General features: G+C 37.3%; 1 pseudogene; it reads left to right on the top strand.

The window, feature by feature from the left end:
• The first annotated feature begins 244 nt into the window (after window positions 1–244).
• LOC127028053 (N-alpha-acetyltransferase 35, NatC auxiliary subunit-like) overlaps window positions 245–26,774 on the top strand; it is a 42,129-nt pseudogene continuing 15,599 nt past the window's right edge.

Genomic DNA, 26,774 nt, shown 5'->3' with positions numbered 1-26,774 from the left:
TAAAGTTTTGCTGTCCTTGGCTTTTGAGGGTTCGTAGCCAAGAACCTAGTTGTAGGAAAACTGAATAAGAAAATATTTTAAAAAAAATCTTTTAGGAATAAGTTTTTTGGGCTGGTTGTACTTAACAATAGCTGTTTAAATGAAATCAGATAAGTTTGTTTCCCTTTCCTCATTATTACAACCCTTTCTGTAACTTGTTCATAATGTGCAGTGTCTTTTGATATGGATTTAAAGGTGCAATATCATGATTATGAAAGCTTCAGTAGAAGATGATGATTCAGGATGGGAACTTGGTATACCTGACAAGATGGAAAAGAGTAATACAAGCTAGGTAGATATAACCCAGGATTTTGAAGAGTCTTGTAGAGGTGAGTTGTACTACTTGTGTTCTGAAGAAAAATTGGAATCTTTTGGAGGACTAAGCATAGTTCTTGAGATCTTTTAGGCAATAGTTTGACCCTGGTTCAAGCTCCACATGAATGGACCAAATTGATTCTGGGTTTGCCTGTATTAAACTTGGGAATGTCAAAAGAACCATGCCTTGCTTCCCCTTCCAAATTATAGAAATATATATATATTTCATTCCATTTTTCTCTTTGCAAAGATTTCTCCCCTTCTCTTCTGCTAAACAGAAACCTTGTTCACTTAGGACCCAATGATTTGTTAATTTAATTGGTCAGTGCATCATTTTTAGTCTTTGAAATGAGACTGAGCTTCTGAGATGTAATGCATTCCAGTCACTTGGAAACAGTTGCTCTTCTTTAAACAGTGTCTTTACTAATTAATATTATTATTAGATATTACTTAGTGTTAGTTTACTCTGATAGTGACTTTATTTTTTAACTGATTTTTATGACTATGTTAGGGGAAAAATAAATATAAACCTGCAACTTACTACACACAATAAGTTAGACAATGATAAACACAATTTCCATATACTACCAAAGGATTTCCTTAAATTAATGATATAGGGCTTGTATACCCATGAAGTACAAGTAAAGGCTCCATGCAAAAATAATGAGGGAAAACAAGCCTTTCAATAAACACCTCCCCTGGAGAGAAAAAAAAAAAAAAAAATTAGATGTCTACTTAAAGGAGCCTGAAAACTACTGTCCTGTGTTTCAGGCTATTCAGAAGCTATTGTTTGGTAATTTTAAAACCCCTTCAACTGCTGGAATAAGAGAGGAATGAGGAAAGACTGTGAAGAACTGTTTTCTTAGCCTTTCAGTCTTGAAAGCACTTTATAAGTGAAAGCAAATAAAGGTGTAGTAGAAATGTCTCTGGTCTGCTTTGCACATCTTGTTCTCTTCTAGCATGAGACAACTTGGTGAGTGATAGAACTATCTTGGAAAAATTGCTTTAGAAGGATAATGGTAACTTATCCTGTTCTGTTCCTTTGTAGAACTGAAGTTGGGAGAGCTGCTTCATGACAAGCTGTAAGTATGCTATTGGGATAGTTCTGGTTCTTTATATAGAATTAGTGCATATGTATTAATGTTTACTAATGAACAAGTCATGCAGTACCAAATAAGCTTTTTTAAACTTCTACTTTAAATAAAATAGTTGAAATAATTTGGAATAACATTCATCCTTAGCAGTACATACATGATGCATCTGTATGAATGCTAAATGTTTTTTTTGTGGTGCCAGTATAACATTACCTTTGCAGTTAATAGATTTAATACAAGCACTAGAATTTCATAGTGTATCTAATCATCAGTTGTGTTGACACTGCTGAACTGTTTTACGTGATCTTACTTTTACACACAAAGGCTAGAAAGACTTTAAGGTTTTCATTCAGTTACCTTAAATGTCACCAGCAAGTTTAGGATAAACAGTCCACGTGGCTTAACATAACTCTAAAATGTAATGCCAAAATGGAAACTGAGTGCTCTACAAATCAAGAAAAGTATACTTAAAAAGCACGTGCTAAGATTTTGCTGATTTTTTTAATTATTTTTTTTAGATACTTTAATCTTGCTTCATTTTAAAAATAAAATAACTTGTTTAGCCACATGGGTATGTTCATCTGCAAAAAGAAGAAATGTTGACTTAAGACTAATAGCTCAGAAAACAGAACCACATTGTTAAATGCAAACTTGCTTAAAAACACTGGTGCAAGGATGTCACCAAGTAATTATTAGTCATGTTGCATAATCTCTAAAAAGATGCTATGTCTTATGCGGTTTATAGATAAAAGCATGCACAGATCTAGTAGCGGGGTATTTGGCTAAGAAGCGTTCTTCAGCTTAAAAAACAAACCTATGAATTTTTTCTCTTACTTTTAGGCATATCTTTTCTTAGATGCTTGTTGAGAGAACCTCAGACTCCTGAAAACCATGACCTCTCAAGATCAATAATAATGTTTACAAGTCTTAGTTTATTGTTTATAGTAAGAATACAGTGTACTCAGGTTGTCATCATATGTTCTTCTACATTTGTTGATACAAAAAAATTCATAAACCAAATTATTAAATTTGGAACTCTTTGTATTGGTGTCCTTAGTTTTGGTCTTTTTGAAGCCATGTCTGCAATTGAAATGATGGATCCCAAGATGGATGCTGGTATGCTTGGAAAACAAGTTAATAGAAAGGCTCTTAACTTTGAGCAAGCTATCAAGGTTCGTGTGACTTCCCTGGTTTTGCCTTTTCATTGTCTGTGTTTAAAAAAAAAAGTTTATACTTAATTGTGCTTAACTGCAATTTGATTAATAAACATTCTTAATATTTACATAAAATGGATTTATTTTTTTTAATAGCTAAGTAAGAAATAGTCTGTGGTGTTTGCTGCCTTAGTATCCTTGGAATTACTAGGTTACAAACTCTTCTAGTGAAAAGTACTGTAAAATTGTTAGATTATTAATACTTCAAATCCATTTCAGAAATGATGCTATAAGTTGTCCCATGCTTCTCTAAAATGTGTCTTTTATATGAAAATGTTTAGGTTAGCCCCCCTTTCAGCTGAAGGGAAACCAGCTTCTCTACAAAAGCTGTAAATTAACGCTTTTTAATGTGACTGACAGTTCATTAGCATTGAGCAGAAGCCAACTAATTTAACAAAATTATAGGATAACCATTGACAGTAGTGATTAACTTCTGATGCATGGTCAAAATGAACTGGTGAAGAGAGGTTGAAAGACTCTCCATCTGTTACTTTGGGGAAAAAATAGTATACTCAGGAAAAAAAAATCTTTTTTTGGAATGGATTAAGAGAGAAGCCTTTGTAAAATAATAGCTGTTTAATTCTTGATGCAGATTTGCATATGTTGAGCAAATTAATATTAAAGTAGGGTAGCTGCCTTCTTGGTCCTGACCTTGAAGGCAGTAAAACTCTGTACAAGTGTCTGCAATGTAAAAAGTTGCCTTCAAAGAATGGGACCTATGTATTATTTAATGTTTGATAGTTATTATGACTATACATGATGTTTTGTGATTTAATACAGTTTCTAATTTGAGTAGCCTATAAAAGTCTCTCTTTGAATAGTCCTGTTTTGGTCAATGTTCAGCACCATGATGCAAAAGCAAATTTTTTCAGAATTCTTGAGACAGATTATGAAGCTGATCAATAAAGCTAATGCTGTACAAATGTTCTGAAGTCTTAAATCAAACTTTAACTTCTTTCTTGGCTATACAAATAATAATTGGCATTTTGCCTATTAGCCCTCTTTTGTGTGTGTTTGTTTCTTTTCTAAGGATGGCACCATTAAAGTAAAGGATCTCACTTCACCTGAGCTGATAGGAATAATGGATACATGTTTTAGTAGTTTGGTAAGAATTTCACTGCTCTTAAGGTTGAATGTTTATGCTTTCAAAATGTTATCCCTTAATCCAGTTTAAAAAAAACAACCAAAAAAAACCCAATTAAAAAAAAACCTCAAGGAAAAATGATCCACTGAGAAAGAATCCACAGAAAATACATACTTCATATTTTAATTTGCATTTATAGGATATTATAAGATGCTGTAATTTTGAGTTTGTTTTGTTTTTTTAATTCTAAGAAATCATCATGGGAAAAATGGTAGCATTTTTGAATAATGTAAAAAGGTTATAGAACTCTTTTTTTTTTTTTGTATGATATCTGATTGCCTTTTGTATGTTAGGGTTTATCTGTGTGGGAAAGTGAGTGCATAGTAACCTACAGCAATCCATTTCTCATTTTTGTACAGCCAATCTTCACTTTGAGCTGGCAGGGACATTTTGAAGAAAGGAAGTAACTAAATCCATTTAGAAAGGAAATAGCTAAATTGTCAGTTATTTGCGAATTGTGGTGCTTTGTGGGGTGTTATTTTTGGGTTTTGGGTTGTTTGGTTTTTTGTTATCATTTACCGAGGAAATTGATATATATGAAATATGTTTGGATACTCTTTAACATGACATCCATAAAATTTACTTCAATTTGTAAAACATCATTTAGTTTATTTGCAAAAAGCCATATAAAGGTCACTGTATTTGATATGGTATAACATAATTCTTCTTCTTCCCTCTAAAAATATGTTGGGTGTTTTTTTGGTGTCTTTTTTTTGACTGGTCACTTTAAAAATCTGATCCTTCTGTGTTTCATGATATTTCAAGATGGAAGCCATGTTTTAAATTACTGAAACTTTCCCTGTAGTTCATAGCAGCATGACAGTAATAGAGGGGACTGTGAAAAGAAGCTATGAAGTTGTAGAAAAGAACATGCAGAATATTGCTGAATTGTTTCATAGCCACATGCATTTTTGATTCTTTATTTGTATAGAGGAAGCTTACAGATCTGATGGTCTGCTAACTTAATGTCACGTCTATGCCACAAAAATTGGAGCTGAACTTTGTGGAGGAGGCTTACCCAATGTGAATTTGATAGTGTTTAGGGTTTAGTAACTTACTGACTTCCACAGACAGCAAATGGAGAACAGTTAAAGGGCAAGAGACCTTTGGCCCTTTTCTGTAGATGGAAGGTTGCCATGATACAGACTTCCTTAAAGACTCACTGAAGCAGGGCAAGATGGAAAAAGAATGGGGATATAAAAATGAGAACTTGGCTCTCATAAGTAAAGTATTTAATTTTCTTTTTCCTAGATAATATGGTTAGAGGGACATTCCTTGGCACAGACAGTATTCACTTGCCTTTATAGTCATAATCCAGACTTCATAGAAGATCCTGCTATGAAGGCTTTTGCTCTGGGGATCCTAAAAATCTGCGATATTGCCAGAGAAAAAGTGAACAAAGCAACTGTTTTTTGAGGAGGTATGTTTCAGTGTATATCCTACACTTAAATTTGTAACACTATGTAGGCTCCTTAACACACAAAAGTATATTACAGGAACTTATTACTGTTTGATTTGCAGGGTACTGCAGGAGAAGCAGTGCATCCTCTTAAACTATTAAACTTGATCTCTTAAAATGCAGTTTTCTTTGAAGATGTTGCATGCTCTTTTCTGTATTTTGCAAAATATTTGAGCAACTTTAAAATATTTTAATTGGGAAACTGCAAATCTTGTTGCTAACTACTTGAAAATAGACTTTTTGTGAGGTTTTCTTTTTTAACTTTGGATTTTCTACTTTAGATACACATGATTATATTTTGTCTAAAACATCCTCTTGATGGAATGAGAATCTGGTTTTCTGTGACCTTGGACGTGTCACTCCTCACTGATTCTATATCTAAAATTGATTAAATAGTACTTTTCATCAATAGTTCTTGAAACATTTTGATAGGGCAATGCTAGATAAGAATTATGATATAAGTCTTGAAGTGCCTACTGGCATTAAGGATTTAGGCAGAAAATAATTGCCCCAAGTTGGATTTATGCAGGAAAGTTACCCAAACCATGGGTGTGTTCAGTTTTATTCTGCATAGCTGAACTTCTATCTTATGCTTGGTGTAGTTTTAACTCCCCCAAGCCCGCCCCCCCCCCCTTCTTTAAACTGTAACAATTACTGTTTATATTTCATAAACATGCTTTTCCAACTTTTAGGAAGATTTTCAGTCAATTACTTATGGATTTAAGATGGCCAACAGTGTGACAGATCTTAGAGTTACAGGTGCAATTTGTGTGTGTCTGTCCATTAGTCTTTCTCTTTTGAGCGTGTTGGTTACTTTTAACCAAATCTGATGAATCAGTAGGAATCTCAGGTGTTAAGTTTTCTCTTAGTCTTATGAAAACTGATGGCTTGGTAAAAAGAGACCAAATTATTTTTCTTGGAAGAAAAGAGTTCAGCTGTTTTTTCTGGGGTTTTTTGTTTGCTTGCTGCTTTGTTTTTAAATGCCTAAGAAACAGAAAAGGGACTTAAAAGATGTGACAGCCAGGTGGTTTGGGTTTTTCCTTAGGAAGCTTAGGATCATCCAGGACTGAGATGGATACAAGCCATTGGTGAGTGTCTTGCTTTAATTGTGCTTCTCTGCTTTGTGATTTGTTGTGATCTGAACAGATTGCTTTTGAGGAAAAAGCAATCCCATAGTTCTAAAGCTAGGGATGTATATGTTATTACATATATACATATTTACATTAGCTTGCACCATTTTTTGATACATATTCAAGCTTTCCATTAACTTATTTTTAGAAATTATTAGAACACTTTTTAGCTTTTGATTCAGTCAATCTGTACTCATATGTGTGTTTGGTTTGGTGGTGTTTTTATATATATATATTAAAAAAAAAATATATATATATATATAAAAATCTAGTCTTTGGCTAACAGATATTTAAAGCACTTCAAAACTTGATTTACCCTGAAAACTTTTGCCACTAGTTGTGCAGGTGTACCTAGGAATGCTTCTCATCTTATAATTGTATTGTAACTTTTCCAGGTATGCTAAAAGATGTAGAAGATGACATGCAAAGAAGAGTGAAGGTATTTGTCACCTTTTCACCTTTGCCTTGCCCATTGTATTTGAAGTGTGCTTAACATTTGGGGGGTGGGGGGTGAAAAATGCAGGGTTCTTTCTGTCAAATGATGGTGGTGGTAGGGTGTTTTTGTTGTTGTGTGGAGGTTTTTTGGGGGGGGTGTGGCTTGGGTTTCTTTTTGGGAGGTGGGTGTTTTGTTTGGGGGTGGTGATTTTGGAGTGTGTTTGGTTTTGGGGTTTTAAGAATTGCCATAATGGTTTGTGTAAGATGCTGGTAGTCTGCCTTCTAACTAATGATGTTGATCTCTTCAGACTTTTCTAAAGTGATTAATAGTTGTTTTATTAGTAATAGGTGGAATGATGATTGAGTAGATAACACTGGACTGGGACACAGAAAGCATATATTTAACTTCTGCCTTCTATGCAAATATATTGTGTGATTGTAAACTGCAGCAAAGGAAGATTAAGTGATTTCTTTACTATGTAAAATGTTCATACAATTTACTTGCCTGTTCTCAGAGTGGACTGGAATAGGTTTCATTATTATAGGAAAATTTCAGGTCGTTCAAGTACCTAGATGATAAATTAAGAGGCTTTGAAGAGGAACTGATTTTTAGGGATACTTCATAGACAGATGTTCTGGAGAAGAGGAAAAGGTGTGGTCGTGGGCGTTTTTTGGGGTTTGGTGGTGGGCTGTTTGTTTGTTTTGTACCAGTAGCTTCCCTTTTGTAACTTTTAGTAAGTTATTTCAAATTCCTTGATTTCTTTAGAGCACTCGAAGTTGACAAGGAGAAGAGAGAGATCCAGAAGTTGAACTTGAAGTAATGAAACTTTTGCAATTTTTTCCTGGATTTCATTAATTAGTACATCATTACTTTAATTGGTGGTTCCCAGCTGGTGAGAAATGTCATGAATGTCGCCACTGCTGCTGTATCGGAGCTGCTCTAAACTTTAGTGCCCTGAGCAAAGCCTGGGCTAGTAGGTTGGCTTTTATGCTCTGAAGGGGCAGGAGTTCTGGATCGATCCCAACGGCAGAACAGTGATGCTGCTGCAGTGCTGCCACTTATCCACCTACCTCAAGAAAAAGTCATTAACAAAGTTGAAGGTCTTACCTATCCTGTCCTTTCTTCCAGCAGTTCCTTCCCAGCAGCTTTTACTGCTGCTGGCAACCTCCCTTTCTAGGGAGAAAGTAGGAAGAGAAGGTGGAAGCGGTGTAGCTGCTTCTAGAGTGGTAATTGTTGACTTCACAGGGTGTGGGTTTCCTCTCTCAATAACGTATTTTCTTCAAAAATTACTTTTAATATAGATCTTCAGCAAAAAAGAGAGAAAATCAGTTTGGTTTTAATAGTTTGTGGCAGTTCACTTCAGCTGAGATTCCAATGGCATTGGCATAGGACATACCTATCTAGCCAGTGGTTATGCTTTACTCAAAATATGTCTTTGTTTTTTGTATTTTTGTTAGTGCTTTTCTGACAGCAGTACAGATATCTTTAACTTATGTGGCCCAGTTTTCTTCAGAATCAGAGTAGACAATATATTTTTAGAGAGCATTTGATAAGTCTATAAAAGCCTTTTTTACTAAGTTTCAGGGTTTAACTTGTATTGCTTACTAATGTGAGAAATGTGAATGTAATTCGTGTGAGTAAAAACAGAATAGAAGAGGGAGGATTGGTTCATGTAGATATGAAGACATAGTTGAGTGAAAGCACCATTGTTTTAATGCAACTGCGGACCCTGAGGGGGAAGATTGTGTAATCGCAAACTGCAGAAGTTCCTTTATCTATGGGGTTGTAAGTTTCTAAGTGGTACAAGCTTAAAACCGGTTGGGGGATGATTGATTACCAGAAGGAATGACAGAAGACACGCGCTGCACGAGATAAGAAGGCGAAGAGTTCAACCTTAAAAATCTGTATAAAGGTCGCTGAGGAAGACTCTTACTTCATCCCAAGACCCCCGCCCAAGACCACCAAGAGGCAGTGCGCATGCGAAAGGGACTTGCAAAACTCATTTTAATACGAAGCGAAGGACAATTTGCATATCGCATCACCCTGTTAAATATGTAAGAGTATAGGCTATAAACGCTATATGCTGCTGTCTGTAGGTGTGCGTGTTGGTAGAGCCCAGGCTCCCCGCGCACCCAGCGCTGTTTGCTTGCCTTTATTCGCTAATAAACCAAGTTCCTGTTAATGTATTATTTCGGGACTCGGTCATTTATCACACTAATCTGCCATTTGGTGTTTTGTTTGTGTGGTGTGGTTTTTTGTTGTTTGTGTTGGGGTCTTTGTTTTTGGGGAGTGTCTTGGTTTTTTTGTTTGTTTTTTGTTTGTTTGTGTGGTGTGTTTGTCTTGGGTTTTTTATCATTATTACAGCATCGACAGTGTTTAGCAGTGTTCAGCAGAGTCAAGTTTACCCGGGTACTACTGACTGTTCTTATAGCATTTACCAAAAAAGAGGTATATTCATTTGATGCTTCTGTCCTCACATTGCAATTCTGTGAAATATTTATTTTTTTTTCTAAGGCAAAACAATTATTCTGTAGACTTGAATTGATGTTGCTGCACATAAATGGTTGAGTAAGGCCTTATAATAGCTGTCATCCAGTTTTCTTTCAGTTTTTAAGAAAATGTATGGAAGGACAGTAGATGACATCAGTATGGCTGGGGGGGGAGAGGATTATGGAACACTTAAAGAAAAAAATACTGACTTTTGTATTGTTTTCACATGTGCAAGTAAAACTTTTATTTCTGAAGTTCTGTCTCTCTTTTTTTTTTTTTTTTTTTTTTTGCTGAGTTACCCACATGAAAAGAAAAGCTAAAGATTCCCTAGAGATGGAGAAAATACTACCCAATATCAGGTATTGAATTTGTATCTAGACTTCATTCTTCGAAGGAGAGGAACATAACAGCTCTAAATGCGGTTTACCAGCTCTTTTGAATCTGAGATTTCCATAAGTGTTGGGGAGGGGAGGGGAATGACTGACTGCTTTTTTTTTAGGGCAAAGAGGTAGGATCACATGAGTGGGACAAGACAAAACTTGCTGTTTAAATGGCTTTTTCTTTATACAAGGGCAAATAACTGTATCTTGCTTACTGTTTTATTTCAGTTCTCATAAAGAAACAAAGTTGCTTGCTGCCTTAGACTTCCTCACGCTCATATTTTGCTGTTGGAACAGCTATGTACTGAACAGTTTAAAAGACATTGATTAAGGTGCAAGTCAGCTCTAAATATCATTGATAGGCCTCAGTGTTGAAGAAAAAGGGATTGAGTACTTGAAGAACTGTATTCTGAGTGTAACCATTTGTAACATAAAAATCAAAATGTGACATGGAGGTGAACTACATTGATCTATGACCAAATTCCCATTTGTTTTACCTGATTTTGCACAGATCAACTAATAGCAGTTATCTTAGTTTAGCTAGAGTCTGATTACTTGTGTTGTAAGTTACTTATTTTGCAGGCTACTTTGATTTGATTTAGATTTGCTTAGCAGCCTATTCTTGTAGTAGACCTGTGAGACTTATAATAAATTATGCAGAGCTTAACTGCAGCAGACTGGTCTTGTTCAGCTTTTATTGCATCTTCAGGGGTTTTAAAAACTTTTTTTTTCCTCCCCCTCCTTAAAGACTTGTTTTGATTTTACTTCAGATGTTAAATATTTGAAGTTCTATCGGGGCTGCTAATCTAGTATTTTTTTTTTAAAACAGAATTTTCATTTTTACAGAAAGCAATTTTAAACAGTACCCAGTTATGGTAACAGACTTCTGTTTATATGACATCAGAAAATTCAGCATGTCAGCAGATCATAAATCAAGATTTCTATTTGACTTCTGGGATTTTCTAATGTTATGTAGTTAGTTGGTTTCCCTTGATAGGGTATGTTCCTTCTATATTCTCAATTCTGCTTTTTGTAATGATGAGAGATTTTTTTTTTTTTCTTCCCATTTAGAGTACTTCATTTGGCAGAAGAGTATTTTCTTTTGGTTTTGGAGAGTTGGGAAAATAAAAATGTGGAGAACTTGCAGATAGTATATTACTAGATTTTCAGTTATAATTGCTGTTAAGGCTTATCTAATTTAAAAAAAATTATTATATATGTATAGACATATAAAGTAAAAGAACACTATCACACAAAAATCTGTTTGTTCAAAACTGGTTGTGTACAAATACTAGAATCCTGATATAATACTTTTCTGATACTAAAATCAGTTCTGTAGTTAAAATATATCCATAACATTGTCGTGGTTTAACCCCAGTCAGCAACTCAGCACCACGCAGCCGCTTCCCCCTCCCCCTCCCAGTGGGGTGAGGAGGAGGAAAGCAAAGGAAAAAAAAAAGTAAAACTCGTGGGTTGAGATAAGAACAGTTTAATAACTAAAGTAAAATATAATACTAACAATAGTAATAATGAAATATAATAATAATAGTAATGAAAAGGAATGCAACAAAAGAAGGGGGGGGGGAAGGAAAAAAAAACCAGTGATGCACAATGCAATTGCTCACCACCCGCTGACCGATGCCCAGTTAGTTCCCGAACCGCGATCCGCGCCTTCCGGGCAGCTCCCCCCTGTTTATATACTGGGCATGACGTTCCATGGTATGGAATACCCCCTTGGCTAGTTCAAGTCAGCTGCCCCGGCTCTGCTCCCCCCCAGCTCCCCGCACACCTGCTTGCTGGCAGAGCATGGGAAACTGAAAAGTCCTTGGCTTAAGATAAGCGCTCCTTAGCAACAACTAAGACATCAGCGTGTTATCAACATCATTCTCACACTAAATCCAAAACACAGCACTGTACCAGCTACTAAAAAGAAAGTTAACTCTGTCCCAGCCGAAACCAGGACAAACATGAATAACAGTTCTCTGCATTTCAGATGAGTGCAGTTGCAGAAGCTCAGAAACTGACTCAAGCAGCTGACCTGCTTTCTGCCATCCACAGTTCATTACATCATGATATCCAGGCACAGAATGATACCACTAAAGGAGGTATCAAACTTCATTTCTTAAATGTACTTTCTTGATTAAACCTTATCTAAGTGTATTTTAAAAAAAAAATAAAAAATCACTGTATACTTTGAACTAGTAATACTTTTTATGCAAGCTGTTACAGATTTGCATTGTTTGATCTTAATTTTATTTCTCTAAAAGCTGGTTCTCCCGAAAGCAGTATGGTCACTTCAAAGCCAGAGATGTGAAGTTCTAAGTACATTGCACTCCAAATCAGTGTGGTGATTTTTTTTTTCCAATTGAGTGATTAATGTGACCAGAAACTAACTGTCAGTTAAAGAAGTAGTTTTGTTTGGTGTGTGTATGTTTGTTTTGTGTTGGTTGTGTGGGTTTTTGTTGATTTTGTTTGTTTGGTTTTGTGTTGTGTTGTGTTTTGTGGGTGTGTTGTGGTTTTTGGTTAGTTGGTTTTTTTTGGGGTGTGTGGGTGTGTTTTTTGGTGTGTGTGGGTGTGTGTGGTTTTTTGGTTTGTGTTTTTTTTTTTTTTTTTTTAGATCATCCTATAATGATGGGCTTTGAGCCCCTTGTTAATCAGAGATTGCTGCCACCAACTTTCCCTCTATGCAAAAATTATTAGAAGGGAAGAAATGGTCAATTATTTCTCCAAACTAATAGACAGAACAAAAACTGTATGTGAAATAGTCAACTAATTTTCACTGTATATTGGTAAGCATGAATACTTCTTATTTATATTTCTTATTTGTAGCCAAACATAAAATTTTAAAATCTGAATAGGGATAAAGTTAAGCACCTGCTTATGTCCTTCCCTGAATAAGGGATGCTGCTCTCAGTTAGGGCCTATGTTTATTAGAAGAGACTTAAATGTTTGAAATATCTTCTATCACATACACTCTGACTGACAAGAGTGCCATGGTTACATCAGGTGAAGTTCAAAGAGCAAGCAAAAAATCTTGTTTTGAACATATTTTCTGTTACATTAATAAAGTCAGTGTTTGCATGAAGCATCTGGTAGCAGTTAAATATTGCAGTTCTATTATGTGCCTGGTTCAGTTTTGTTGTGACCATAACAGTTTCACAGTATATTCTTCCATATTATCATCCTTCTAATTGTTGCATCTGAAAAAGAAAATTCAGAAACCTGATGTTCTGTTCAGTAAAGGATAATTGCAGAAAAAAAAGCTTTATAATATGTTTTGTTTTGCACAAATTATGCTTATTTTCTTACAATTTGTACAAGCTATGCTCTGTGTGTATATATAGATATATTGGCACAGTTGTGTATATAATGTGTGTATAAAATATATAAATATTTCATTTTTCCTAAATGTAAATTAGGATTTCTTCTATGAATTTAGTGAGCAATCACCATGCGTTCTTTCAAGATCTCTGTTACAGGCAAGTCCTAATTTATGTCCGAGTAAAATACTTACACTTTCAATATAAATACGAAATATGCATTCATATTCTAGTTGCAAATGTTTAAATTATTTGCATATCATTGAATAATACAAATTGGAAAAAAAAAGTTGATCGTTAAGTATCAGGTAATGGAGGCTTACATTGATCTACTTTTTTTTTAACACTTTAAATGTTGTTTAGATTGTGTTAATACACACTAATTAAAACAGTGTTAAACTTGTTTCTCTGCCATAAAGTTGAGCCTGTATAGACATTTTCATACTGTTCTCAATATACAGGCTGCTTCTATTGCTACATCAGTAACTGATGGTTAGTGTAGAACTGAATGCTACTTTACTTCTCACTGCCTCACTTAACTCTGAATTAAAGAATATATTATATAGTTTCAAGGTAAATGCTGCTTTATAGGAGGCTTTGAATAGGGTATCCCTGGAGGTTAGAACTTTGTTTCCCTTTGATCCTGATTAGACCATGTATTGAGCTGATGAAAAATAACTGTTGGCAAGTAAAATGTTGTCATAGCATGTGCATGTTCTGACTTCCCGCTACATGTGGGGTTTGCAATCCTATGGGTGCCTGGCAGCAGAACTTTTTTTTCTAACTGCTGAAGAACCATGCAAGAAAGGGACACTGCACTTGTGGAGGAAAGTGGAACAAGCATCAAACATGGCCAGTGAAAGCAGCAGTATCTATGGGGTTAGAAGGTCTGTGTTAATCTGGGGTGGTTTTTGGTTTTTGGGGGTTTTTTGGTTGGTTGGTTTTTTGTGTGTGTGTTGGGGTTTTTTTTTTTGTTTTTTTTTTTTTTTTCCAGATCTGCCTCTATGAAGTTTCCCTGGAGGCAGATAGTCTGATTTCTTTTAATCTTCAGAAGCATCTGTCTGATTAATCATCTTAGAAGTCCAAAAAATAAAATAATTTTGCATGCACTCTTATGCAAGTAATAGAGCTGTGTTATGGGAATACCACACAAATGACTGATCTCAGTATGCCCCATTCCAGAGTCTGCGACCTTGTACCTAGTTGAACCATATTAATTTTTAAAGTGATCTCATGTGTTTCTGAAGTAGTTATAGGTACTGTAAGAGCTTTCTATTAGTAATTTATAAAGCATTAACCTAAAGCATATTTCTAAAAACACATTTTCACTTTCAGACAATTTTTCTAGTAGATAACAAGGTGTTTAGTGCTCACCGCATGCAAGACGTGGTTAAAGATGCTTTAAGATCTTTTGTCAGTCCTCCAGTACTTTCTCCAAAGTAAGTAAAACTTGAGTTGGCTTGCATGTGTTTACATATCTAATGAAAAATATTTCTGTTTACAAAAGTGAGGACAGATATATAAAGAGCATATACATTTTCTGTTTATTAGTGCTTATGTATGAAGGAGTCAATTGCTGTTGCTGCACTCATGTTTCTTTTTTAATTTTGTGCTACATAGACTAGTGACACTTATACATATGTATATGTGGATATTTTCCTTTTAGGTGTTGCCTTTATAATAATCACCAGGCTAAGGACTACATCGATTCCTTTGTGACACATTGCATTCAGGTAAGTGTTCATTCCAATTACAGCATATTTATGCATATATGAGCACTTTCAAGATTTGATTACCTTTTGAAAATAAGACCAGTTTTATTTATTAGATACCAAACATAAAGGCAAAATTGCATAACTTGGCTATCTTAAAATGTTTATACTTTTTAAAAAGCCAGTAAACTAATGCTGTTTGTTCCCTGTGTTATAGTCCCAGATTTTTCACTAACAAATATCACTTTATTAGGAATCTGCAGTCACTACCTCTGTTATAGGGTAGTTTGTTATTGCAAAACAAATGCATAGCACTAATAAAAACACAATTATCTTTACCTTCTCTCCATTAAAACTTTTTTTAAAAAATAAATAATTAAAAAAAGTTGAATTATTAAATGCTGCACACTGAAAATCTAATAAAATGGATGCAAGTATAAGAATTCTCTCTTCCCCCAAGTATTCTGTCCTGATCAGATTCCTCACTGGATAGTCACTCAATCTAATGTTGACTTGTGTACAGAGAAGCAGGCTCTTGTATCACTCGGAGAGCTTGCCTGTTAGCATGCACTCCCTAAGGAACCCATCTCCTAATAAGCTGTATGAATCAGGTGCCTAAATAAACATTGTAGTACTCTTTCTGTAGTCTCAGTTGTGTTGAAAATGTAAAACTACACTTTCTTTCAGCCATTTTGTAGTCTGATTCAAATCCATGGACACAATAGAGCTTGTCAGAGAGATAAACTGAGTCACATTCTTGAGGAATTTGCCACTCTCCAGGATGAGGTAATGTCCTAGGCAGGAGGCCAGCAAACCCTTCGTTCCATTATATGTTCTTACCATAGTGGAGCACGTAGTATTAGATTCTAGATGAATGAAGCAACTCCTCTGTTTGTCCTCCCTAAAATCTTTAGGGCAAGGATTCCTAAAATGCAGACCAGGAAGTCTATAGGATGCATCCAAGGATGACTTGTTACATCTATTGAGCTATTGCATTTCTAGATTAATTTTGTTGAGTAAGTAGACTGGGAATCCTGCTGTGGTGTCTGTAATCCAATGCTAATTCCATTCCTTGTGCTCTGTCCTTGTAACTGTCAATCTGTATAATGTAAGCAGAGAGGTGAATGAGCCTTCTTTACAAAACACTTGTATGTAGCTGTAAATCTGAGTTTTTACTTTTTTTTTTAATTGCTATATGTTATAGCAATTTATATTGTAAAGTAACTCTTAAATATGTGCTCCAACTGTTTTTGAATGTTGCTCTGGAATGGGTGTTGAAAGAACAGGGAGAAAGGTACACTTCCACTTGCTGGAAATGTATTTCTCTGGCAGTAAGGGTATGAAATAAGAAAATACTTTCCAAGTTGTGCATGATAAGTAGAACATTAGAGGAACTTAGGTGTGTGGAGGAGGGTGTTGGTTTTGTGTGCTCCAGGTTTGGTTGAGAGTTTGTTGCAGTGCTGCAGCCAAGAGACACTGTGAGGGTTGGGGGAGGGAACACACATGAATGACCCATCCCCTCTGTAACAGGTTTTATGGGTGATGTGTTCAGGACTATTGACAATATTCCAACTGTGGGAGACTTCATATCTTCCATACAGTTACTTTTTGAGACTGAAGAGGTCTTACCAATACTTTAGCTTCTCTGGTGGGCCACAGTATGATTCTTATTTTACCAAGCCTGTAAATTTTTATTTATTTTTTAATCTACGTGCAATGGAAAAAAGGTTATATGTTGCTGCTGTAGTAAAATGCATAACATCTTGTTAGGGTTTTTGAGGTTTCCAGTACTCACGTGACTGCTATCGGACAATACTTTTTAAAATGAAAGATTTCAATAAAGCTAATGCTATTGCTGGTCAATAAAATTATCTTCCTATATTACTGTATAGAATATTTGTTCAGCTGAATTGATTTCTAGTCATATGAATAACCTGTAGTAATTGATTCAGATTTGTGACAGTTCTAGGCTATAAAGGGTGACAATATCTGGAAAAAAATAATTTTGTCTTTTTTAATCTGGAGCATGGGTTTACTTAACAGAAATAGAATACAAATTGGGTCAGATCTTATTTTTGGCAGAACTTGAATGCCGTCTCAGCCATATGTTCTTTTCTGTCTGTTACTGAATAATTGATTTTGCGTTCTTTTTTTTTTTTTTTTTTTGGTAGGCGGGGAAAGTAGATGCAGCACTTCATAGTATGTTACTGAAGCAGGAACCACAAAGGCAACATTTGGCTTGCTTGGGCACCTGGGTCCTTTATCATAACCTTCGTATTATGATACAGTATCTTCTGAGTGGCTTTGAGTTGGAACTTTACAGTATGCATGAATATTACTACATATATTGGTAAGAGGATGTTTTATTGAAAGCTATTGGGGAAGGGGTGTTCCCACAGAGCTCTAGTTGCAAATATTTAGAAGAGGGACTGCAACTACTTATTTCTAATCTCAAACTTGCTCAACACATTATTTAGTCAAAATACATTCTTTTTCACTTTAATTTATTTTTCATAATAGATGGCTTGGTCCAAAAGAGAAATAACTTTAGATGGTTCACTTCTAATTCAGCATTCAAAAAATCAGTGTTGAATTTTTCTATGTTAAAGTGCTTCTGTACCTGTAGGGATTGATTCACCATCCTCTGCAGGGCCCTTTGCAGACAGGATAGCAAACACGGAATAATGAGCAGGAGGCCACAAATAGCACACAATAAAATTAGCCCAATCTTTATCAAACCTTTAAGCCAACCACTAATTCCTCAGCCACTAAAAAGACTTTCTATCCAACCCCATCCATCATCAACTTGCAGCTTTTTAACTCCCTCTTTTCAATTGTTGAATGCTACGGTGAATAGATTCCGAGTGATCGGAGAGATTCATACAACACATACCGTCAAGGTCTTCACACCCGTGCCCCTGTGCTAAAAGCAGAAATATAAATGTGCTGATTACCATTAAAATAAATCAAATACTTTCTACCAAAATATACAATGTGCAGTAATATATCCACAGCAGTGCTTACAGACTAGACATATAGACACCTGCGGCCTAGCGAGGCCTGATACACCACTCCTTACTGTCCCAAGCAAGTCATTTCCCATCAAAACAGTTTGTGCTGTCACTCAAAATGTCTTCTGATGTCTCGGCAGGCCCTTCAGGGTCTTTTGCGGTTGTCTGTTGTTTGCCTGGTACCGGCAGCTTTGTGAGCGCTGGCCGTACACACCGAGCTGGAACCCAGCGGGGCCCGTGATCTGTCAAAACACAAGCATACCCTCTCCCCCATGTTATTAATGTAAATGGACCTTCCCATTTACCATTTAGTAGGGATTTCACCATGACAGGTACATTTTTATCTCGTAATGTTTGCTGTGATGCCTCCCCTAAAGAGTGAAAATGGCAGAGCATCGCCGGTGTCTCAGTATGAGGGGTAAAGGACAGATGATTCAACACATATATTGCTTTTGCTAAGCGTGTCTGCGGGGAGTCTCCAACGGTTCCCCCTTTTTGTTTTAACAACATGGTTTTGAGCACACTAACTGTGGGTACTGCTGTCGAATTGGCGTCAGTGCAGTGGCAACATATTGCTGGCTAATGGTGGGTGAATTTTTCATTCCCTGTGGCAGTACTGTCCAATGATATCTTTGCATAGGTTCCTTACAGTTCTCCGTGGGTACTGAAAAGGCAAATCTAGATGCATCTTCCACTGCTAAGGGTATGGTAAAAAAACCCAATCCTTTAAATCGATGATAATAATATTCCAATTCGCGGGGATCATTGCGGGAGATGGCATACCCGGTTGCAGTGAACCCATGTCTTCAATTACTGCATTGATTCGTCGCAGATCATGTAGCAGACGCCACTTCCCACTTTTCTTTTTAATGACAAACACTGGGGTATTCCATGGGCTAGTTGTCAGACATTCACTGCTGCCGCAAAGGCCCCAGCAAGGGCTTCAGTTTGGTGCGAGATAGAGCCAACTCTATTGCAGACCTCGATCATCTGTATGATACCGGCCCCTTGTGATAGGGTTTGTAATACTCGTTTACAGTCTACATTAGCGTTTTCAACTGCTAGCTTAAGTAACAGGGCTTCCTTTGCCTCGGTGTTATCAATCTGCTTATCGAGAGCGTCTCTCAAGCGATCAATAAATTGCATGTAAGGCTCGTTCGTTTGTTGCATAATACGGGTAAAAAAAAAATTTTTTTTTTTTTTTTTTTGCGGGAGAATAATTTTTCTGCTTTCCCTGTCTCTGGTACTTTAACCATGGCTTGATAAGCTAATCGGGCAGTCAAACGCAAAATCGCGGGGTCAAGTCGTGCCTGTAATTGCAGATCATCTAACAGTGGCCGCCCTAGCAGCTGGGGTAAGCCTGCTCCATGTAATGGATCATTCGGCTGCTTGTCTAAATTCGCAAGTGCTTCCTGGGCACACAGATCCTGCCACCGTTGTGCAAATAACAGTTTCTGAGTTGGCGTTAAAATCATGGCAGCTAATTGGCATATATCATAAGGAGTAAGCAATTGTCCTGTAAAAACATTTTCTAACAGACTCTGCGAAAAGGGGGCAGAAAGTCCATAGCTCACAACGGTTTTCCGCAACTCCTTGATTAAGTCCCAATGGAACGGTTGCCACTCATTTGGTCCTCGTTCCCGCACCAGGACAGGAAAGGACCAACTCACTGCCTCAAGGTCGCCTGCCTTAATCGCCTCCTCCCTTAGCCTTGCCCACCGATCTTTAGGATCAAAGTCCATGCCGTCCGATGTCGTCTCTTTCGGCAGGGCGGGAGGGGATGGCTACAGGTGCTGGCGTAAAACCGGGCAATTGTCCAGATGCATCCACAAGCTTACACTGCTCACCCTCCGGAGGTACTGAGGCAGCCTGTAAATCTTGGGATTTAGGTCTGACAGTGGAAGCAGTTTTTTCTCCCCCTACACTCGCTGTCATTTCTTCGGGGGGGGGGGGGGGGTCTGGGGAGCTATAGCACTCGCGGCGGCAGCGGCAGCTTTTTTATCTGCCTTAATCTGGCGTAAATTATCTGTCACTACACGCCAAGTGGTCATAATTTGAGCTGCCGTAAGGTCACCTCGTGAGGCTGCTTCCCAGATTAGCGTGCCGGCTTTCTCCCAATTATCTACATCAAATACTTCATGCAACTGAGTGGGAGCTCCGTGCACTTTAAGCCACACTAACAACATTTTCATAGTCTGTTCCTCACATTTGATTCCCCGCTTAGCTAACAATTGCAATAACAGCTGCAAAATGGACGCTTCTTCTACAGACATGTGCGCCCCCATTTTAAAAAATGCTCCAGTTGCTCACCTTTATTTGGTGACTGAGACCCGGGTCGTTCAGCTCCTCCACTGATGTATTCGTCCAACTGGAGTCCCTACTGACGTACGTTCCACGCTTTAGTCTTGCCCCACGTTGGGTGCCATTTGTAGGGATTGATTCACGGACTCTGGTGTGGGTAAAACCAAAGACCTTTATTGTTTACAAATTTGTGCTTATATAGATTCATTAGCTGTCCACGCGCTCAGGCTTGTTCCTTGATTAGTTAATACTTTCTGTTCACGTGCCGCAGCTAAGCTTCTGATTGGTGCTGTCGAGCAAGACACGTCTTCTGGCTTCGGTCCCATATCTGTGTTCCAAATTATTTCAGTCTTCAGCTTCTTTTCTGCGCGCCTGCTTCATCACTTACTTACTCCCTCATTCTATGTCTTTCAAGGCTATGTCTAATTGTTCAAGGTTGCTCGCAACACTCCCTGCGAATCCCACATGTACCTTCTTTTCTTTTTATGAAGCTACTAATAAACTACTAGGTAAGCTGTCATCAATTGTATTTGAAAGATTAGACCAGCTTAAAAAACTTCAATTTCAGTGCATCTCTTTTCCTTATGTACCAAAAGCTTAACTTCACTGTACTTCAAATAATGTTTCTACATTGTTTCATCAGTGGATTAAACATTGAGTGGGAAAAACAATATTGCCAGAAGATGGCAAGTTTATAAATAATTTTAAATGTCCATATTTCCCCACACCATTTTATTAAAATCACTCTTCATCAGAACTGTCTTCTCAAATGTTTTTCTCCTTCCTGTGAGTGAAGAACAAAAAAGAGGGAAATCTGCAAATGAAACTTACATCATCATTTCTCATAACTTTTTTCTGAATTATGATTGTGTATGAAGCATTATTTCTTAACGTGCTTCAGATTTGTAATTTTTCTACTCCTTTATTCCCTTTCCTTTTAGTTTTAAGTCAGGCTAGATATTTATTGCAGGACCTACTGCCACTCAGTAGGAAATCTCTCTTAGAGAATTCTTAAATTTTTCTCTTGGATCCACATGCAATTCTCTAATACTTAATGTTCCTGTGGGCTTGGCACTTTGATGTGATAATTCATGGTTTACTAATGATTAAAATAGATCAATAGTAACCTTGTTTCCCAAAACAGTAACTCATAACAAAACTAGAAACATAGAATTAAGATATACCTCTTTAAAAAAAAAAAAAAAAATGCTTGTTTTACTTGGGGGGGAGGAATTCTAGAAAAATTTGATCCTATTATGGGTTTTGAAAAAGTAAGAAGCTTGCATACCTTGCTGTCTAGGGTTGACTGTGTATGGAGTCTGTTGTTTTTTTTGTTTAAAACCAAAAAACCCACCAAATAAACAAAAATAATCCATGGAATGGGGAATAATTGGATAATTGGTTGATGTATGGGCTGGATGAGCAGACAGTGAGGTGGATTGAAAAGTGGCTGAATGGCTGGGCCCAGAGGGTGGTGATCAGTGGCACGGTCTAGTTGGAGGCCAGTAACTAGCGGTGGTAACACAAGGGTCAATATTGGGTCCAGTCCTGTTAAACATTTTTATTAATGATCTGGATGATGGGGCAGAGTGTACCCTCAGCCAGTTAGCTGATGACAACAAACTGGGAGAAGTGGCTGATACACCAGGGGGTTGTGCTGCCATCCAGAGGGAGGGACCTCAACAGGCTGGAGAAATGGCTGCAGTTCAACAAAGGGGAAGTGCAAAGTCCTGCACACATGGAGAGGAACAACCCCATGTGCCAGTACATGCTGGGGGCCACCCAGCTGGAAAGCAGCTTTGCAGAAAATGACCTGGGGAGGCTGGTGGACACCAGGTTGAACATGAGCCAGCAGTGTGCCCTTATGGCAAAAAAGGTTAATGGTATCCTGGGGGCTGCATTAGGCAAAGCATTGCCAGCAGGTCGGGAGAGGTGATCCTTCCCCTCTACTCAGCACTGATGAGGCCACACCTGGAGTACTGTGTCCAGTTCTGGGCTCCCCAGTACAAGAGAGACCTGGACATACTGGAGAGAGTCCGGTGAAGGGCCATGAAGATGATGAAGGGACTGGAGCATCTCTCCTATGAGGAAAGGTTGAGAGAGCTGGGACTGTTTAGCCTGGAGAAGAGAAGGCTTAGGGAGGGATCTCATCAATGTATATAAATATCTGAAGGGAGAGTGCAAAGAGGATGGAGCCAGGCTCTTTTTTTCAGTGGTGCCCAGTGATAGGATCAGAGGTAATGGGCACAAAGTGAAACACAGGAGGTTCCGTCTGAACATCAGGAAAGACTTTTTTCCAGTGAGGGTGGTCAAACACTGGAGCAGGTTGCCCAGAGAGGCTGTGAGTCTCCCTCCTTAGAGATATTCAAAAGCCATCTGGACATAGTCCTGGGCAACTGGCTCTAGTTGGCCCTGCTTGAGCAGGAGGATTGGACCAGATGACATCCAGAGGTCTCTTCCAACCTTAACCATTCTGTGATTTTTAGCCATCCACATCCTTCAAAAAGAGAGATTCAAATGCCCTGAATGAAAGTTGCCCCTTATCATTAGCTCTTTGAGTAAAAACTTGCATTGAGTGAGCATGTGTGCATTATGAATAAGTTTTTTGCTCTGTAACAGCTGTGTACTGTTTCTGCTATAGGTATCTATCAGAGTTTCTCTATGCCTGGTTGATGTCAACACTGAGCCGTACTGACAGCTCTCAAATGGCAGAAGAAAGAATAATGGAGGAACAACAGAAAGGCCGTAGTAGTAAGAAAGCAAAGAAAAAAGGTATCTGAGGTGTGGAGTGTAACTTGGACTTCTCTCCCATGCATCTATGCAGAATTAAGAACTAATTTTTCAAAGTAAATGGAGTCAATACTGGTGTGGGTAGGAAAAATGTCCTAAAGTTTACATAGACTGAAAGTAAAACATTTCAACTAAAGATGTCTTAGTCTCTGCATAAGAATTTTCCCTCTTTTTGTGTGTTGGGGTTTGGTTTTTTGTTTTAAAATAGGTCTTTCAAAAAAAAAAAAACCCAAACTAATTTATGTTCACAGCTCCACCAGTTGTATTGTTGGATGCTGTGAGATGTAATTAACAGGCCCAGAGCAATTGCCTCTGAAAAATACTGCTATTTACAGTCTAGAATTCCTGTGGAAGCATGGTTTGTCTGACTGTAGTTAGATCCAAAGATTAAACTTTCAGCATATTTCTGTAATTTCTCTTTGGCTCCAGAAGGTGTTTAAGCATGTTTCTTAGTCTTACAATGGTGAATTGCTCCCTTTGAATTCAGTGGTAGTACTGTGCAAAAGCCTCCTTTTTAGGTATCTCACACCTTCTTTGGTGTATATGTGTCGTGGTTTACCCCCAGTCAGCAACTAAGCACCACGCAGCTGCTTGCTCGCTCCTCCCCCCTCCCAGTGGGATGGGGAGGAGAATTGAAAAAAAGTAAAACTCATGGGTTGAGATAAGAACAGTTTAATAACTACAGTAAAATAAAATATAATACTAACTAAAAATAATATAATAATAATTGTAATCAAAAGGAATATAACAAAAAAAGGAAAAAAAAAGAAATAAAACCCAAGGGGCAAAAACTAGTGATGCACAATGCAATTGCTCACCACCCGCTGACCGATGCCAGAGCAACGATCCGCCCCTCCCAGCCAACTCCCCCCTGTTTATATACTGGGCATGACGTTCCATGGTATGGAATAGCCCTTTGGCTAGTTGGGGTCAGCTGCCCCGGCTCTGCTCCCTCCCAGCTTCTTGCACACCTGCTTGCTGGCAGAGCATGGGAAACTGGAAAGTCCTCGGCTTAAGATAAGCGCTCCTTAGCAACAATTAAAACATCAGTGTGTTATCAACATTATTCTCACACTAAATCCAAAACACAGCATCGTACCAGCTACTAAGAAGAAAGTTATCTCTATCCCAGCTGAAACCAGGACAGTATGTATAAGATAAAATGAGAATTTCCCTTCCTGCATCATGGCAGATCAGCTCTGTTTTCAGAGCTGTAAAGCTGTGACCAAAAAGACTGCCAAAACCAATGTTTAAATTGCATTTGATACAAATTTGCCATGTTGAAGAGGCTGCTAAGACTGTGACATGTCAATGTTACCTTAGCATTAACATTGCAAACAAATGAACTGCATGCAGAAGCTGTACTACTTTGCTATTCCTTCTTTTTTGTATGTTTATCTTTGTCATCCCTTCAAGGGGAACAAACAATTATATATGTACAGCTCTAGATAATTTCAACTAAATTATCTCTAAAATTTCAGAAAATTACTACCATATTCTATACTATCTTAAAAAGGTGCCAAATGTGGGGGCATTTTGGCACTAATTAAACACTGGAAGATAAAGGGGAGCTTAAAGGAATATTAGGATAAAAATCTTCCTTGTTATAATGCTTTAACCTTCTAGTCTTAAATGTTTGGTTTTTTAAAACAAACAAACAAAACCCCTAAAACCCCAAACAAAACAAAAAAAATGCTGAATTAAGCAAATGGGCCTCTCAACTAAAAGTTCTAAACTTAAGATTATTGCTTAGTGTTGTATAGTGGCAAGACATGTTAATACTCTTGACTGTCTGGACCAGTCTATTTCATCGAAGATTGTGGTGTTCATGTAATTGTTATTAAGTATGTTTTGAGATATTGTGCTTAATAGGGAGTCAGGTGAGCAGACACGCATGTCCATGCTTTTTTATGCTTCAGGTTTTTTCCTGAATTCTGGTGATATTTTACAACTAAATAACTTTCTAAAAAAAAAAAAAAGAAATGTTTTTATCTGTAGTTATGTGCATTTATGTTGAATAAAACAAAACAATCTTTTTATGTGAAATTTGCAGTTCGCCCTCTCAATAGGGAGATCACCATGAGCTAAGCATACCAAAATATGTGTGCCGGGATGTACAAGGTAACTTATTTGTGCTTGCTGAACTCAACAATGACTTCAAATTTTTTAATAGGAATCAAGTGTACATTGCATGCCCTCTTGTTTGTATTGGGAGTGAAAACGAAGTTTAAGTTTGGTAAACTCTCTATTTCCATTATAGCTAAATCATGACTTTCATCTTGCACACAGTAAAATATAATATAAAGCTAAGATTTTTTTCATTATATTCTCTTTTCCTCTCTTTTCCTCTTTAGACAATGATCGCATTTGACATAGATGGCAAAGTAAGAAAACCTAAGTTTGAACTGGATAGCGAACAAGTTTGATACGAGCACAGGTTTGCTCCATTCAACAGTTATCACGCCACCCCCAGTGCACTACTTGCAGTTTAAAGTGAGTAGTCTTAAAACATGATGCCACTCATGCTTTTATAAAAAAATCATTCCACCTATTTTAGACACTGTTGTCATAGTAAAAAGGGCCTCTTAACACTTCCAAGTTCATATTAAGGCGTAAGTCATCACGGCAAGGACTTCTAGCTTTAGTTGCATGTTTGTATATCATCAGGAAAATATATTGCTTTGAATTCTTATGAAAATTAGACTCTTATGTTTAAAAGTTGGACTGCTGTGGCAGTTTGAGATACTTGTGTTGGTTTGCATGAAAATAAAGTCCATTGACAGACTCTTTGGTTGTGGTGTATGTAGCACAATGTTTTTATTAGTGCAGCAAGCAAACAGGAAAATGAAATAAATACAAAAGTAACTTGGAGTGTTAAATCACAGAAGTGTTGGTTGGAAGGGACATGTGGAGGGTTATCTCATCCAGTCTCTTCCTTGAAGTAGTGTTACAGATCAGGTCAACTGTGGTTTTGTCTAACCTTATCCATTTACTTTTTTTGTTCTGGTTACTCTTTGAATAACCTCATTCAGTGCTGCACTATTCTTCTTTTCTCCTAGTGTCCAGTCTGAATCTCCCAATCCACAATTTGTGGCCATTTCCCACTAGTTATATTGTCTGCCACCATCAAGAAGTTTTTGTCTTCTGACAACTTTGTGACTGCCTTTCAAGTAGTTATAGGCTGCTATTAGATTACCTGTTAGCATCCTTCTCAAACTAACCAAGTCCAGGTCTGTTAACCTCTCCTCATGGGTCATGTGCTCTAGGCCTCTAGCCATCTCCATAGCTCTCCAATTTCTCAACATCCTTCTTGAACTGAGGGGACCCAAAACTGGATGCAGCATTTCAGTTACAGCACAAGTACCAAGTACAGGGGAACAATAACCTCTCTCGATCTGCTGGCAAAACTCGTGCTCATGTAGTCCTGTATGAGGTCTGTCTGATTTGTAATAAGAGTGAATGAATATGTGAAGAATGAATGAATACGTGCTGTTGGCTTGTATTCAACTTGGCGTTCTCTGTTAACTCTACTGCTCAGCCAGTCAGTTACCAACCTCTATTAATATGTGGGGTTTATTCTGCCTCAGGTGTAGAAATTTTGACATTTCCTTGTTGAACTTGGATTGCTGGTGGCTGATCTTTAAGTTTCTGAAGGTCTCTCTGGACTGAAGCTGTACTATTTTGTATGTCAACTGCTCCCCCTAATTTAGTGTCATGAACAGTTATAGTAGAAATTAGACTATCCTTGCTTCTTCCCTGTCACTGAAATTTTCATCTCTGATATTATTTAAAACAAACAAAACCCCACCAAAACAAACAAAAAAAACCCCCTAAGTATTAAAATTTTATATAAAATGAAGTTTTGAAAAGTGTTCAGTATATTGCTTGCTATAAATGTGCATTGAGTAATTATACAATATCATCTTTTTTCCTGCTTTG

This window comes from Gymnogyps californianus, unplaced genomic scaffold, assembly GCF_018139145.2.
Source record: "Gymnogyps californianus isolate 813 unplaced genomic scaffold, ASM1813914v2 HiC_scaffold_152, whole genome shotgun sequence".
Classification (NCBI taxonomy): Eukaryota; Metazoa; Chordata; class Aves; order Accipitriformes; family Cathartidae; genus Gymnogyps; species Gymnogyps californianus.
The sequence above is the reverse complement of the archived record's forward strand: the minus strand, read 5'-3'. Positions and strand labels throughout refer to the sequence as shown.